The 13,879-nt window shown below is 43.3% G+C and overlaps 1 protein-coding gene across 1 annotated transcript in view; it reads right to left on the reverse strand.

Annotated features, from left to right (window-relative positions):
• Nucleotides 1–13,879, reverse strand: part of LOC104924857 (aryl hydrocarbon receptor) — a 32,797-nt gene that overhangs the window by 7,725 nt on the left and 11,193 nt on the right. The window lies entirely within an intron of this gene.

Below are 13,879 nucleotides of genomic sequence, written 5' to 3' on the forward strand. Positions count from 1 at the left end.
AAATTATCCAACCCAGAGTGGGACATGTTGACTTGTGTCTGTCTGTGACATTCCGGGTAGTGCTGAATGTTGAACGTGTGCTCCGAGGAGGACATACTGGGCGGGGCGCTCAGAGGACTGATGTTGGCGTTCTGCTGGTTGATGGCTGATGTTCCTACCACGGGCTTGCTGTGGTTCCACTGGAAATAACACAAACCTGGAGGCGGACTCTGATCCAGAGTAGTGCCACCTGGCCGCAAGCCCAAAGACCTCGACAGAGTCAGAATGTCGCCTCCTGCTGGACTGGAAGAAGAGTGCTGGTCAAACATGCAGCTGCTCTGAGTAGCTGCCTGGCCACACGCCAGCCCTCCCAGCTGACTGTGGTTCAGTCCGGTGACACTCCTTGGCAAAAGGCCAGCACGTGGGAATGTTTGGCCTCCTGGAGTTTGGCTGTGGCATGCTGGCATCAGCTCATGTCCGTTCTGCACGATGCCAGCGGGAGGCAGCTTCTGCTGCTGGCTCTGTGGCCACTGCCGAACCTGGTGGTTGTGCGTTTCCAGGGGGGGGCTTCCTTGCAGACATGCTGCGGAAAGGGAATCTGAATATTAGGCACGTTAGAGGAATAAAGCCATTGCAGGAATCAGTGGCGCAAAACGTCCGTTACACCGCGGGTGCTACATTGCTTGGCTGTTTCGAGCTCTGTAGTAACTGTCCATTCGCTGCCATTTCAGGAGCTTGCAAATTGTTTTGAGGACACATCAGAAGTGGGCTGGACTGTGTCTGTCCCGAAAACTCCCATGTGCCTGAGAGATGCCTGCCCAAAGGACTGAAAGGGGCTGACATGTCAGGCACAGTGAGCTCTGGGAGCTCTATAGACGCGCTGAAAATGTCCTGGAGCTGCGTTGTTGAACAGTGGGCAGGTTGTTTTCGGCCTGTGTGATCAGGGGAGCGTGGTGTGAGAGTTTCTGGGTGCCGTTGAACACCTGCGCGGGCTCTGTTAAGTTTTGCCCCGTGATCCCGTTCATGGTATCCTGCTGGTGAGCGTAGACGCCATTCATCAGAGAGTAAGCAGGATCAGGGCTCGGCGTCTCAAACAGCTCTCCCCTAGCCGAGAGCTGCGCAGCCTGACCGAACGGATCCTGCTGATCTCTGTTGCCCGCCGTGAGGCAGCTGGGGGCTGCGCGGCAGTTTTCTTCCTTCTCCTTGACAAAACAGTATCAATGTAATCGAATATGTCATTGGTGGGATGCTGTCCAGCTCCGAGCTGACATTGCTCTGCTGAATCTCATCCTGACTTAATCTCTTGATGGCGGTTTCCCACTCCCTCAGCTCCGAATCGCTGATGTCCAGATTCTGCAACACCGTGCAGAAGTCCCCGTTCTGAGCCATTTTTTCCAGTTGTCGATCATCGTTATCGCTGACTGTTTGGCCTCTCTTTCTCACCACAGGGGCACCTGTTGGAGCTGTAGGCCCCGTTTCTTGCCACGCGTCACTAGGAACGGTGACCAGGGCCCGGCTCTCATTAAACAACTGGTCCAAAGGTGAGGGGGTGTCCACTGTCTGGTTGTAGACCGCTTCGTCCTGTTTCAGGAAGCAGTCGACCAAAGAGCCGGGGACCACGTCGTTGTGTGTGTCCGTGTCGCCGAACAGTTTATTGAATTGAACTGGGCGACATCCACCGTGGTGCCGGTGTTATAGAGGACGGCCTCTCCTGTCATGACGCTGAAGGTGAGCTGCAGCTCCCTCTGACGCAGATACTCCTCACCCTCGGAGTTGCTGGAACAGACCAAATTAGACGAGCTCAGTAAGAAACATTGTTGAGCATTTCCTGTTATGGGTGTCCTTTTTCTTTCATTTTCATATTTTAGCAAGCATTGATAGGATCCATCACTTACACTATAGCTTTCTGATATGCAATGATGAACTCGGGTCTTCCTCCTTTGTAGATGAGCTTGGCGTTGGACTTCACCCACCCCAGCTGCCCGACTTACTCAGGACCTGAAAACAGTCAGACCGGTCTCTCCTGTTTTAATCACTGAGATAAAAAAGACAAGAACAACACACCAATGAGAGCTCATCAGTAATACTCCTTGATATGTTCATCTTTTTTCCCGTTACACTTTCTTCAGCACATTCTTTAGCGCTTTAGAAGAAATGGAAAGTTTTTCTTAAAAGTAGTATGGGGAGAACAAAAAAAAGAGGCAACTGTATAAAAAGTCATGTCAAAACTGCTGACGTACTTTGCAAGTGTTTGTCAGCGCAGTGCATCATGTCCGCTGCGTGGATGAATTGGTATCCGGAGCCTTTCATGCACGTTCGATCTCTGAATAACCAGATAACCTTCCCCCGCACAGAGACAAAAGAGGATGGAATAAAACTTCAAGTGATTCATCAACAGCCAGAGTTAGGACTTCTGGAATTTTGTAAATAGAAAAAGAAGAATGAAAGTGTCTGTAGCACCTGCTGTCAATACCCATGGGTGTGAAATCCAGCTTGTGCTGGTTTGAGAGGAGCAATTTAGCTCTGATCTCCACAATGGCCGGAGGCTGGACCGGCACGGCAACGGCAAACAGCGCTAGCTGAGGTTTGTTACAGGTCCCGTTGTCCTTGAAATTCTTGGCTCGTGGAGGTACTTCAGTCGCCCCTGGAACTTCAGAGCCTGATTTGGGTAAATATTAGAGATGAGTAAGTCGGGGGGGATGATGAAGGGAAATTTGACTCAATTTTTGAAAGGTCCAAAAGACTATTACTTTATACTGTTACTTTCTTACAATAGCCCTCTATAGTTTCAATTCAAACAAAAAGATAAAGACATATTGCACCCAGTAAAGATAGAACTTCAAATATTACTTACCAGGAAGCCGGAGGAGTTGTCCAGGAGGCACGCGAAAGCGACACACAAAGCTCCTCTCCAGAAAGGATGAGTTCTCTGGTGGAAGCTGCTCAGGACTGTACTCACCACATTACCACAGCTCTGCAGACCTAACAACAGGTAGAGATTAAACATTACACATGAGAGCCGTTTACCTGAACCATGAGCCTCTGCTTTTGTCAAATCCATATCTTATTCCCACAGAGGCGTGGGGACTGACCTCATGTCAAAACCTGAATCCAAAGAATGATTTTTCATTTCCAGTTCTTACCATCTCCACCGGCACCAGCAGCTGGGGGGTTGAGAGCAAAGTGAAGCTGCTCCCTGAACATGGCCCTGTCGTCCGTATGGATGAGGTCAAACACACTCTGATAAACCACGTCCGACTGCAGGGCAGAGGAGAGAACATCATCATCATCACATCATCACTGATGATTCAAAGAGAACCACACCAAATCTTAACAGAAAGTGTTTGGGCACGAAAATCTTTTTTTTTTTAATTTCCCTTTACTCACCTGATGAAAGCCAAGGTAGTCCTTGATTGTGGAGAGACATAAAACACAATCCCTCCGATGTGACCACCACTGCAACCCGTTCAGTGCCTGTACGGGGGAACAGACAGCCGGTCAGCGCTCACAGACTTTTCATAAGCAGATGCATACATGTTAGGTACGCACATGTGGACACAAATCCCTCACAAACAGGACACATGCTAAACACGCTATAAAATAATTCACTATGGATGAACAGTTTTGCTTTTTTACATTTGGAAGGTGGTCACAAGTTGTGGTGTTTGCAGCAGTAGAGAGTAGAGGTCAGGGTGGGTGGTACGAGGACAGCTCACAGTTGCTTCCACGATTGGAACGTTTAAATGGCTACATAAAACTCTGACTAAACTACTATCCATTTTGCAGCTGTGAAAGTAAATCTGCCTTGTTATAATCCCAAATAACGTCAACAGCTGTTGCTTCTCAAAGCCCCCTTTGTGTTACATAATCACCTGTTGTGATCACGACGCAGAACAAAGTGTGAAAACATACCTGACCGGCGAGTGTGAATAAAACAGGCGCAGGGCCGCTGGAAAAGCTCAGGGTTTTTTTTTTTTTTTTATAAAGGACCACAAAGCGTGCAGAGCTTTGGCAAAAGGCACCTGGATGAACAGACTCCACTGTCATGACTTCCTGCATGATGGATAGACCGGATTAGCTCTAACCAACACGATTAGTGCACACATCAACACTGTTTGACTGCATTAATGCACCTGCTTGCCCCGGGCTGTTCACTTATCAGTCAGGTCACGGTGTGAAGCAGCAGCAGCTTTTTCTGAAACTGTTAAAGGGTTATGCTATTTTTGAGTGCCCGGCTTTCATCTGTCACTCTTTTTTTTTTTTAAAGATTATTGTTTTGGCCTTTTATGATAGGATAGCTGAAGACAGACAAGAAGCAGGGAGAGGGGGAGTGACACGCAGTAAATGGCAGTCTGATTCGGGATTCGAACCGGGGCCAGCTGCAGCGAGGACTGTAGCCTCCACACACTGGGCGGCCGCTTAACCCACCATGCTACCGACCGCCCCTCCTTTCTTTCTAATGAAGCTCTGTGTAATGTTTTATGGAATTACAACAACAACCTGTCCTGAGAGGACTAAAGGTAGCTTCACTCATGGAATTTGGTTGCATATTGTTGTAAGGGGTGTACAGCGTGCATGCTGCTGTCTGATTTATGTGGCCAGCTTTCATTTTGAACTCATTTGGCCTCAATAATGACCCAAAACCCTGGAAGCATCATTACCTCTGTGACAGCTGTGTTGCTGGTGGTTCTAAAATATTTACCACCTGTAGGAGGTTATAGTTATAGTTATTTCATATTCACCTAAAGGTTACAGTATTTGCTCCTTGCAGTAAAGTAACAGTCCTCAACATGTCAGGTTACAGAAGCATTAGGATAAAATAAGGAGAGTTTAATGGGTGTTGTTTCCCCCCATGCAGTGAACTTGTTTCGTACCTGGCAGCAGCAAGTCCCCCTCAGAGAGCCGGCCGTGTCCATGTTGTTCCCATTCGCTCCGGGTCAACATCAGACTGTTGTTACTGTTCTTCATGGTCGCTGCACACAAGGTGACAAAGGAGAAGAGGGGTCAGCGGAGGTGAGATTGACAGGTAAAACTGACTCTGTGTGAGTGAAAGCAAACATGATCAGAACGTAAGCTGATGAAGGACTTCAGTAGACCCCTGTGGGTGTTAAAGGGAACATTTCGAAATGCTTTTGTTCTATTATTCATTCTGTACTGGACTTTAATGAGGATGAAGCATTTCCAGATCTCAGCACATACTGCTTCTCGATAGGGCCTTTTGTGTTTTTCGCAGCTGTAGTTTGGTACATGAGGTAAACAATACTCAGTTGGTTGCAATCTGCAAACTCACCACTAGATGTCACTAAATTTCAGAAACACTGGACCTTTAATCAGTCCATCACTTGAGAAAATGGTGGGAAACATTGATCAGTGTTTCCCAAAGCCCAAGAAGCCAGAAAATATTCACATTTAAGAAGCTTATATCAGAAAATTTGGACATTTTATGCCTCAAAATGATTCATCAATTATGGCAGAGACTACAGTCAATGATCACTGATTGGACACAGATCCACATTTAAACCATGTTATCTTAATGACTGCATGTGCACAGATCAGTGCAAAATTTTACAATTTCCAACTCAGCTGACTCTCTTCACTTGGTTAGTAATCATTTGGTTTAGAAGACATAATTAAACTTGTTTGTCTATTTGCCTAAACCTCATATTGTGCAGCCAAACAGTGCAAGCCAACACTTCCCCTGACCTTGGATAGTCTGAAATATTTTTGAAAACATAACACTATAAAAACATAACAGTAACTTCTATGCATCAGCATTTTCTGTTTTCAATTTTTTTTGTAGTTGAAAGGTTGAAAAATGGCACTTCACAAAGCTGCAGGCTTGATATAATCCAGAAATGCTCTCGTCTGTTATTACTATTATCAGCCTATGACAGCTCATTTCTACACCACGATTAAAAACCCATGATTCAAGCTAAAACTGTCATTTTAATGAGGTAAATGGAAACCACTTTTTATCTCCTCGACCGTTGATCTTTTCTTCGACCTGCTTCTTATCAGTCATCGCTGACTCCGAGTGCCGCAGTCTCATTTGTCAGGTATGAAAGCACAAAGCGGACACACACGCTTGTTGGTTTTAACGAATATCTGATCTCTGAGTGCAGATCTGTCGCTGTATACGCAGCACAGTGCCGGGGAACAGACAATGGCTCTTTTATATTGTTTACCTGTCACATGACGGTAGCATCAAATCTTACATCTTGCCCGAGGACACACTGTATGTTGTCTCTTTTACACATTCCAGATGTATAGTGCAGTGTTGATTATTCATTTAGAGGAGGACTTGTTTCATTTGTCTTGGCATGTTCAAATCTGACATAAGGAAAACATGTTTATTCTCTGTTAATATTATTAGCAAAGCTATCACAATTCTTCGATTAATCAATCATCAGTTTTCTGCTATTTAATTATTCCTTAGCTATTTTCATAATTGACTAATCAGTATGAGACATAACATGTCCAAATTCTCTGATATAAGCTTCTTAGATGTGAATATTTTCTGGTTTCTTGGGCTTTAGGAGATAATTCCACCATTTTCTCAAAATGATGGACTGATTAAAAATCCAGTGTGTTTTAGATTTAGTGACATCTAGTGGTGAGTTTGCAGATTGCAACCAACTGAATATTTTTGGCCTCACATACCAAAGAAACTACATGTAACGTGTATATTTTAAGTGATTATATGCTGAAAATATACTTTTTCTATATTTGATTTTTGCCATTTTCCGTGAATGGATCCCTCTAAATCTTATACACTGGACACAGTGAACAGTTGTTGGTTTCAGCCCTAATTATTAGGCCACTTTTGAGGCACTTATGTGAGCGTACCCAAACCGATCAAGTGATCCCCATCTCAATCAGCACCACTTAAGAGGTCCTGTGATTGAAAAACCTGAAGTAATAAGACACCACTATCGTTTGCGCTGCTGAGAGAACAAAGCCAGTTCAGACAACCATTTCCAGGCTGTCTGAACTGGCCTGTCAACGCTCTGTTGTGTTTTTATATTAGGATAGTGTATGAGCTACTTTTGTTGCAAACTTGCAGCATAGCCTGAAGTTTCATCACTTACTTAATTCATATCGGCATGTGCACATGGAATGACAGCCTGCAGCAACAACCTTGAGTTGCACTTGTTTGTTTTGGTTCTACCTTTGCATCTGCTGCCAGTGCTGTGTATCAAACACATCACTGTCCATTATTCTCTGGGCAGTCCATAATGATGTCATATCATGTTTAGACTGCTGCTTAAATTCAGAACAGTTATGCAATTGTTCTCATGCGAAAAACCTTGAACGTGTTTGTGCTGCGAAGCTTGGGTTCTAAATACGATGCAAAACCATGCAAATAAAAGTATAAATTATCTGAGGAGCAGTTTGTCATGGCTGTGACAGCACTTGAGTTCATGTTACGTTCTGACAACTGGTTATCGCACAAGATAAGACTCTTTTATGGAACTATAAATAATACGAATGTGAGATCACAAGCGTGCAGTAGCAGAGAGAAAAAGTGTCTCTGGCTATCTGGCTCCAGTCGAGCTGCGACTGTTGGTCCAAATTCTCTGATATAAGCTTCTTAGATGTGAATATTTTCTGGCTTCCTGGGCTTTGGGAGATCATTCCACCATTTTCTCAAAATGATGGACTGATTAAAAGTCCAGTGTGTTTTAGATTTAGTGACATCTAGTGGTGAGTTTGCAGATTGCAACCAACTGAATATTTTTTGCCTCACATACCAAAGAAACTACATGTAACATGTATATTTTTAAGTGATTATATGCTGAAAATATACTTTTTTCTATATTTGATTTCTGCCATTTTCCATGAAATATACTTTTTTCTATATTTGATTTCTGCCATTTTCCATGAATGGATCCCTCTAAATCTTATACACTGAACACAGTGAAAACAGTCGTTGCTTTCAGACTTAATTATTAGGCCACTTTTGAGGCACTTATGTGAGCGTACCCAAACCGATCAAGTGATCCCCACCTCAATCAGCACCACTTAAGAGGTCCTGTGATTGAAAAACCTGAAGTAATAAGACACCACTATCGTTTGAGCTGCTGAGAGAACAAAGCCAGTTCAGACAACCATTTCCAGGCTGTCTGAACTGGCCTGTCAACGCTCTGTTGTGTTTTTATATTAGGATAGTGTATGAGCTACTTTTGTTGCAAACTTGCAGCATAGGCTGAAGTTTCATCACTTACTTAATTCATATCGGCATGTGCACATGGAATGACAGCCTGCAGCAACAACTTTGAGTTGCACTTGTTTGTTTTGGTTCTACCTTTGCATCTGCTGCCAGTGCTGTGTATCAAACACATCACTGTCCATTATTCTCTGGGCAGTCCATAATGATGTCATATCATGTTTAGACTGCTGCTCAAATTCAGAACAGTTATGCAGTTGTTCTCATGTGGAAAAACCTTGAATGTACTTGTGCTGCAAAGCTTTGGGTCTAATATACGATACAATACGATGCAAAACCATGCAAATAAAAGTATAAATTATCTGAGGAGCAGTTTGTCATGGCTGTGACAGCACTTGAGTTCATGTTACGTTCTGACAACTGGTTATCGCACGAGATAAGACTCTTTTACAGATCTATAAATAATATGAATGTGAGGTCACGGGTGTGCAGCGGCAGAGAGAAAAAGCGACGCTGGCTATCTGGCTCCAGTCGAGCTGCGATTGTTGGTCCCTCGCCAGAAGACAGGTTTTCTCATTGCTGGAGAACTGATCTGGCAGCCTGCACACACATAACACACAGAAACAACACACGCATACACACTCGGTCCTCTTGGATCTGTCTCTGGGGGGTTATTGTAAGCAACAGCCAACAAGAACGCTTCCCTTATCTGGACGGCCACTACAGGAAAATCCCAGGATATGGCCTCTCCCAGCCCGTCCGTGCAGTCCTGTCACGCAACTTCTTTAAGGAGGGAAGGGGCCTCTGAACACTCCCCCTTTAAACTCAGACACATTAGATCCTCCACACCCCACAGCTAAAACTCAGGCTGTGCAGGTCCGGGCGTTTGCGTAAACACTGTCTGACAGTCACACATCTTTACCGCACAGAGCTGCAGGGCTCACATGCAAACAACCGCTATTAGCATAAAATCTGAGTTATACATGTGCGAGCAGTTCAGGAACAGAAATGTCTGAACAAACCAGCAGAGAGAGGAAAATTCAAATATTACTAAGACATGCATGCACACACAGAAACCTACAACTGCTTCAGCAAAACATAGACAGGCAAACACAGACCATGCCACTGCAAGCCCAAATCTGGATAATCCACAACCATCCCTGATGTTTTCTTTCTTTCTTTCTTTCTTTCTTTCTTTCTTTCTTTCTTTAGTGTTTGCATGAGTAATAGAGCCTCTTTGTTTCCACACTGGTTTTCCTTTCCACGGTGATGAACTGTGCATTGTCTTCTCCCTCCCTGTCCTCAGAGTTAGCAGTTTATGGCGTTGCAGAGTTGCTCATGTGGCTGCAGGAGAAATATGTTCAGTGACACTTGGCCAGGAGTTTGACCACAGGTTTGGAAAGACATGCCTGTAAGTTGGTGGGAGGCAGTGAAGGAAGAAAAACAAAGATTCCCACCAACATCAAACAACGCTTTCACAGAACAGGAAAGGGCTGCTCACCATGTGATTAAAATATTTTGGCACAATCGTTTTTTTGTTCATATCAGTCATATTGTTTGATATGATGTGCTGCAGATAGATGAGGCAGAATTAACACGTTTAAGTGTGAATAGACACTAAAGCCAGATTAATTCTCATTCTGCTCTGGTGGTCTTGCTGTTGATAGTCGTGAGATTTGTACACGTTGTTGCTGCAGGTGGGAGTAGATTTCTTTTAGAGATATAGCTGCTTCATGGCCCGTTTAACCAAAAGTCAAAGCTGACTAACCAAAACTATGAGCTGTTCCTGAACCTAACCAAACTAGACTGAAACCTGAAAATTAAAAGGAAAACAAAAACCTGGAAATACTGAGTTGATTAGGACTGAAAATATAAAAGCTTCATTGAATTTTGGCTTTACACAGGACACAAATCCTGATCTCATAATTGAAAATACAACTCATTCATTCAGCTTTTCCACACTTTACACCCTGTACCCAATTTCCAAAAGACATTGTTGAAATGTTTTTCGAGCAATTTGTTGCTCTTTAAAGCAACAAATTCAGTCTTGGTTTCCTTCTCATATTCCATGTTGACAAAACTTGAAGCATCTTCCTGCCATTGCAGTGACGAGCACTACTGCGCTGAATTAAGTGCATGCGTTTGCAAATCTAGGGTTATCATCTAGACATGAGCGTTCTTTTTTTCCATTCTTCCGTTCCATTCAGTCATTCAGCTCAAACCAGGCCTATATAAACACTGTGTATATGATTAAATATGTGAGTGGGGAAGTAACGTCCTGTAAACAACAGCTGAGCTGACAATATTGTTTTCGGTCACAACTAAGCCAGAAGTACTGGTATCAAGAATAGAACACGCAGGTCTCTGTAATAAGTAGTCGTTTGTCTTTGACATGTGATTACTATAGGATAGGAGAGAATGTAACATTTATGGCTCTCTATTGTTGGCTAAAACAGCCCTGAAAATGTACAGAACAGTAGTGACACACACTCATACAATTTTTCCGCTGCCCTGAAAGGGTCTTCTAATACTTTCAAACTCTTTTCAAGCCAAGTTGTAATTTGACACCAAGGGAGGCCGCTTTCAGCATCATACTGCAGCTTCCTGTTTCAGAAAATAGGCCATTATCGGATTGGGGAAACGCAGAGCATGCTTTTGATGCATGCTTTACTCCAGGCAAACATCCCTGTCACTCTGGGAATGAGGTGGCATTTAAAGGATTTGACGTCTTTTCATCATGGGGCAATTAAGTGAAATCCAAAGAACTCTGAGGGGTCTGGAGTTTTTCTTGCCTAACTATTGAGGCGAACGAGTTAGAGAGAAGAAAAACAAGGTCAAATATAAAGTAGTGGCAGTGAATAGGATTTAATGGCACCTGATGGTGTAGCTGCTGATGCAACCCCCTCCACACACCCTCTCCTATCACTGTTATGCAGACTATACCCAGCTTTACATCTCCTTTAAGTCTAATAACCTCAGTCAGATCTTTTCTCTACAAGACTGCCTGGCAGCTATAACGTACAGGATGTTAATCAGATGTTCCTTCGACTTAACTCTGACAAAACAGAAGTCTTCACAGACTTCTGTTTGAGCCTGAGAGAATGAGACGCAAGTAAGTAGGACGCAAAGCGCCCTCTCTATAGCTAGTGTTTAGTTTGTGGACTTTTGTATATGCATATGTCAACTGGTGATTGAAAATCACACAAACAATTCAAAACAAAACTAAAGCTAAACCAAAAGAAAAAAAGAAAATAAAAATGTTTGAAGCTGAACTAAAATAACCTGTGTGCGCCGTGTCTGCTTTCAAGTCTAAGCATGTTGTATGGAGTTGTATGGACACACTGACAGAGAGAGAGAGAAAGAGAGAGAGAGAGAGAGAGAGAGAGAGAGAGAGAGAGAGAGAGAGAAAGGAAATGCTGTCACAGGTTGGAAGTCTGCCAGATTCAGAGAGAGTATAAAGCATGCCAGCAATGCATAGGGGAATATTATCTTGATTTGAAAACATTTAGTTCCAGTAGATCCTGTACAGAGATCTCTGTTCTCACGCAGATGTGCAGGAAAGAGCGGCGCTTGCAACAAATAACGGCCAATGAGCTGAGCCACTCGGGCCATAGGTTCAACCTCCCATTAGTCTTTTGATTAATGTCCCCGCTTACTTCCATGACTTTAGGGGAAGGAAACAAATTTTTTTTTCACGATCAGACAAGAGTGTCATCTATTCATGTCAAAGAAAAGAAGGAAAGAGCAGCTTTGAATGGAAAACAGAGGTTTGCACAGACAGCCCAAGGCTTATGACGCATATACAGACACTCTTAAAGTAGCCAGGTGTTATGGATTCAAAGTGTTTTTAACAAAATCCTATTTTTACATAGATTTGTACGTAACATATGAACACATTTCAGGTATTTTTTTTCCCGTGTATGAATTTTATCAGTTGTAGTTGCTGTGTTTGCTAGTCATCACACCTTGTTTAGAGCCTCATTCAGCCTTGAGCCAGCCCTGTAGGTTTGAAAAGGTTTGTGTGCTGCAGCACAAAACCCACGGGCAGACCTCGGTGATCAAAATAAACAGTGATTATATACTATTCAAGACACAATGTGTGTTTTGGTGCAGTAGTGGAGTCTGGGGGCATTTGTTTCTTTAATCAACATTGAGCTATTTATGGCTGTCTGGGCTCTTTTTCATCTGCTTGAAAAGTAATGTCTGTGGTTTTTACCTGGGCACAGGTTGCTGTGTCGGGCGTGCCTCGCATATCATAACACTAAAATGATTCTTATCACGGCCAGACAACACTCTCAGAAAGAAGGAATCATGTAAGGCAACAGTTTGAAGCAGAAATACCAACTTTCCCTCCTACGAGGTGTCTATATTTAGCCCTGAGATGTTGAAACTGTTGGTGGATGGAGAGAACGATCAGATATAATACAAAGAGCTAATTTACTGTCCTGGATAAAAATCACATCTGAATCGTAGTCCTTAAATAAATGTGATAGTACATTTCATGTTTCTGATCCCCCATTCAGACTTGGAGTGGGACGACAGCTGATTTTGGTACAAAAACATAAACAAACGACAGCGTTCTCTGGAAGTCTCTAAATGTCGGTGGGGAGCTCAGCTCCGGCAAACTCGGAAACCATGAAAAGTGGAGATGTAACGCTGTGAGAGCTGGAGAGACAGAGTGAACAAACCTTCCAAAGAATGGAAGTTGGAAAAAAAAATGAAAACATGATTAAATCTGTCTCCCAGCGGTTGTTTGCATTCGCACGATAGACTGAAAGGCGAGTCAGGAATCAAGAGCCAACAGGCAACATCTGTCACCCCGGTAATATGTCCTCTTCTCGGATATTATGATGCTGAGCTGACAGGTGAATTATGCTGGAGGTTTTAGGGGCACGTACAAGTAAAACACGTCTTTCTAAAAAGATAATCCTCATAATGAAGCAATCAGGATTGAATAACAAACAAGACTTGCGCTTCACCACACAGATGCTCTCTCCTCCAAGCTGCAAATGTTTGCCAGAACTTCGAAAATATCCTTCTTACCTCTTCGTTCCCTCTGCTACACTTGTGTCATGTGTATGGGTTTGTGCATACATGGTTCATACATCCCGAATACCAAATTATATCAAATTATAGCACATAATATGGTGTTACCACATCAACTATGATTGCTAACAGGCCCTGGATGTTTTCAATGAGCTTGGAAAGCCAGTCCACATTTTTGTCAAATTTCTAACAGCGTCACACAAATATGTCAGCAGCAGTGAGCCACAAGCCTTTCAAAATATCCAGTACTGGCTCATAAAGTCACGCTATGAGGCGAGGAGTCCAGCTCGTTCCTAGAGATCTGTCGTTTTGAAGCAGCTGTAAATAGCTTGTTTCATTACCGGGTCTTTAAATCTTACTCGTAGCCCCTGGAATTGCTTATGTCTGCTCTTTGTTCCAAAGCCTTTTCTTTTACCTAACGATTTACGGGATCCTTATCTTAAATTCTAGGCATGTCTCTGCTTGAACAGCCATTGCAGGTTTATTTTTTGTCTGGGATAACCCCTCAGAGCAGATGTACAATATAGCAAAGACTGTGTTTGGAATCATCATCATCATCACTGTATACGGCTATTATCTTTCTAAAGTTTGTGCAAATTCATGTGAACAACTTGATACAGTTTTAAATAAGCCTGGGTTTTAGGTCGAAGCTTAGGGCTTATCATACTCACTGTGTGTGTGTGTGTG

Source organism: Larimichthys crocea, chromosome XVIII (genome assembly GCF_000972845.2).
Source record: "Larimichthys crocea isolate SSNF chromosome XVIII, L_crocea_2.0, whole genome shotgun sequence".
In the NCBI taxonomy this organism is placed as follows: Eukaryota; Metazoa; Chordata; class Actinopteri; family Sciaenidae; genus Larimichthys; species Larimichthys crocea.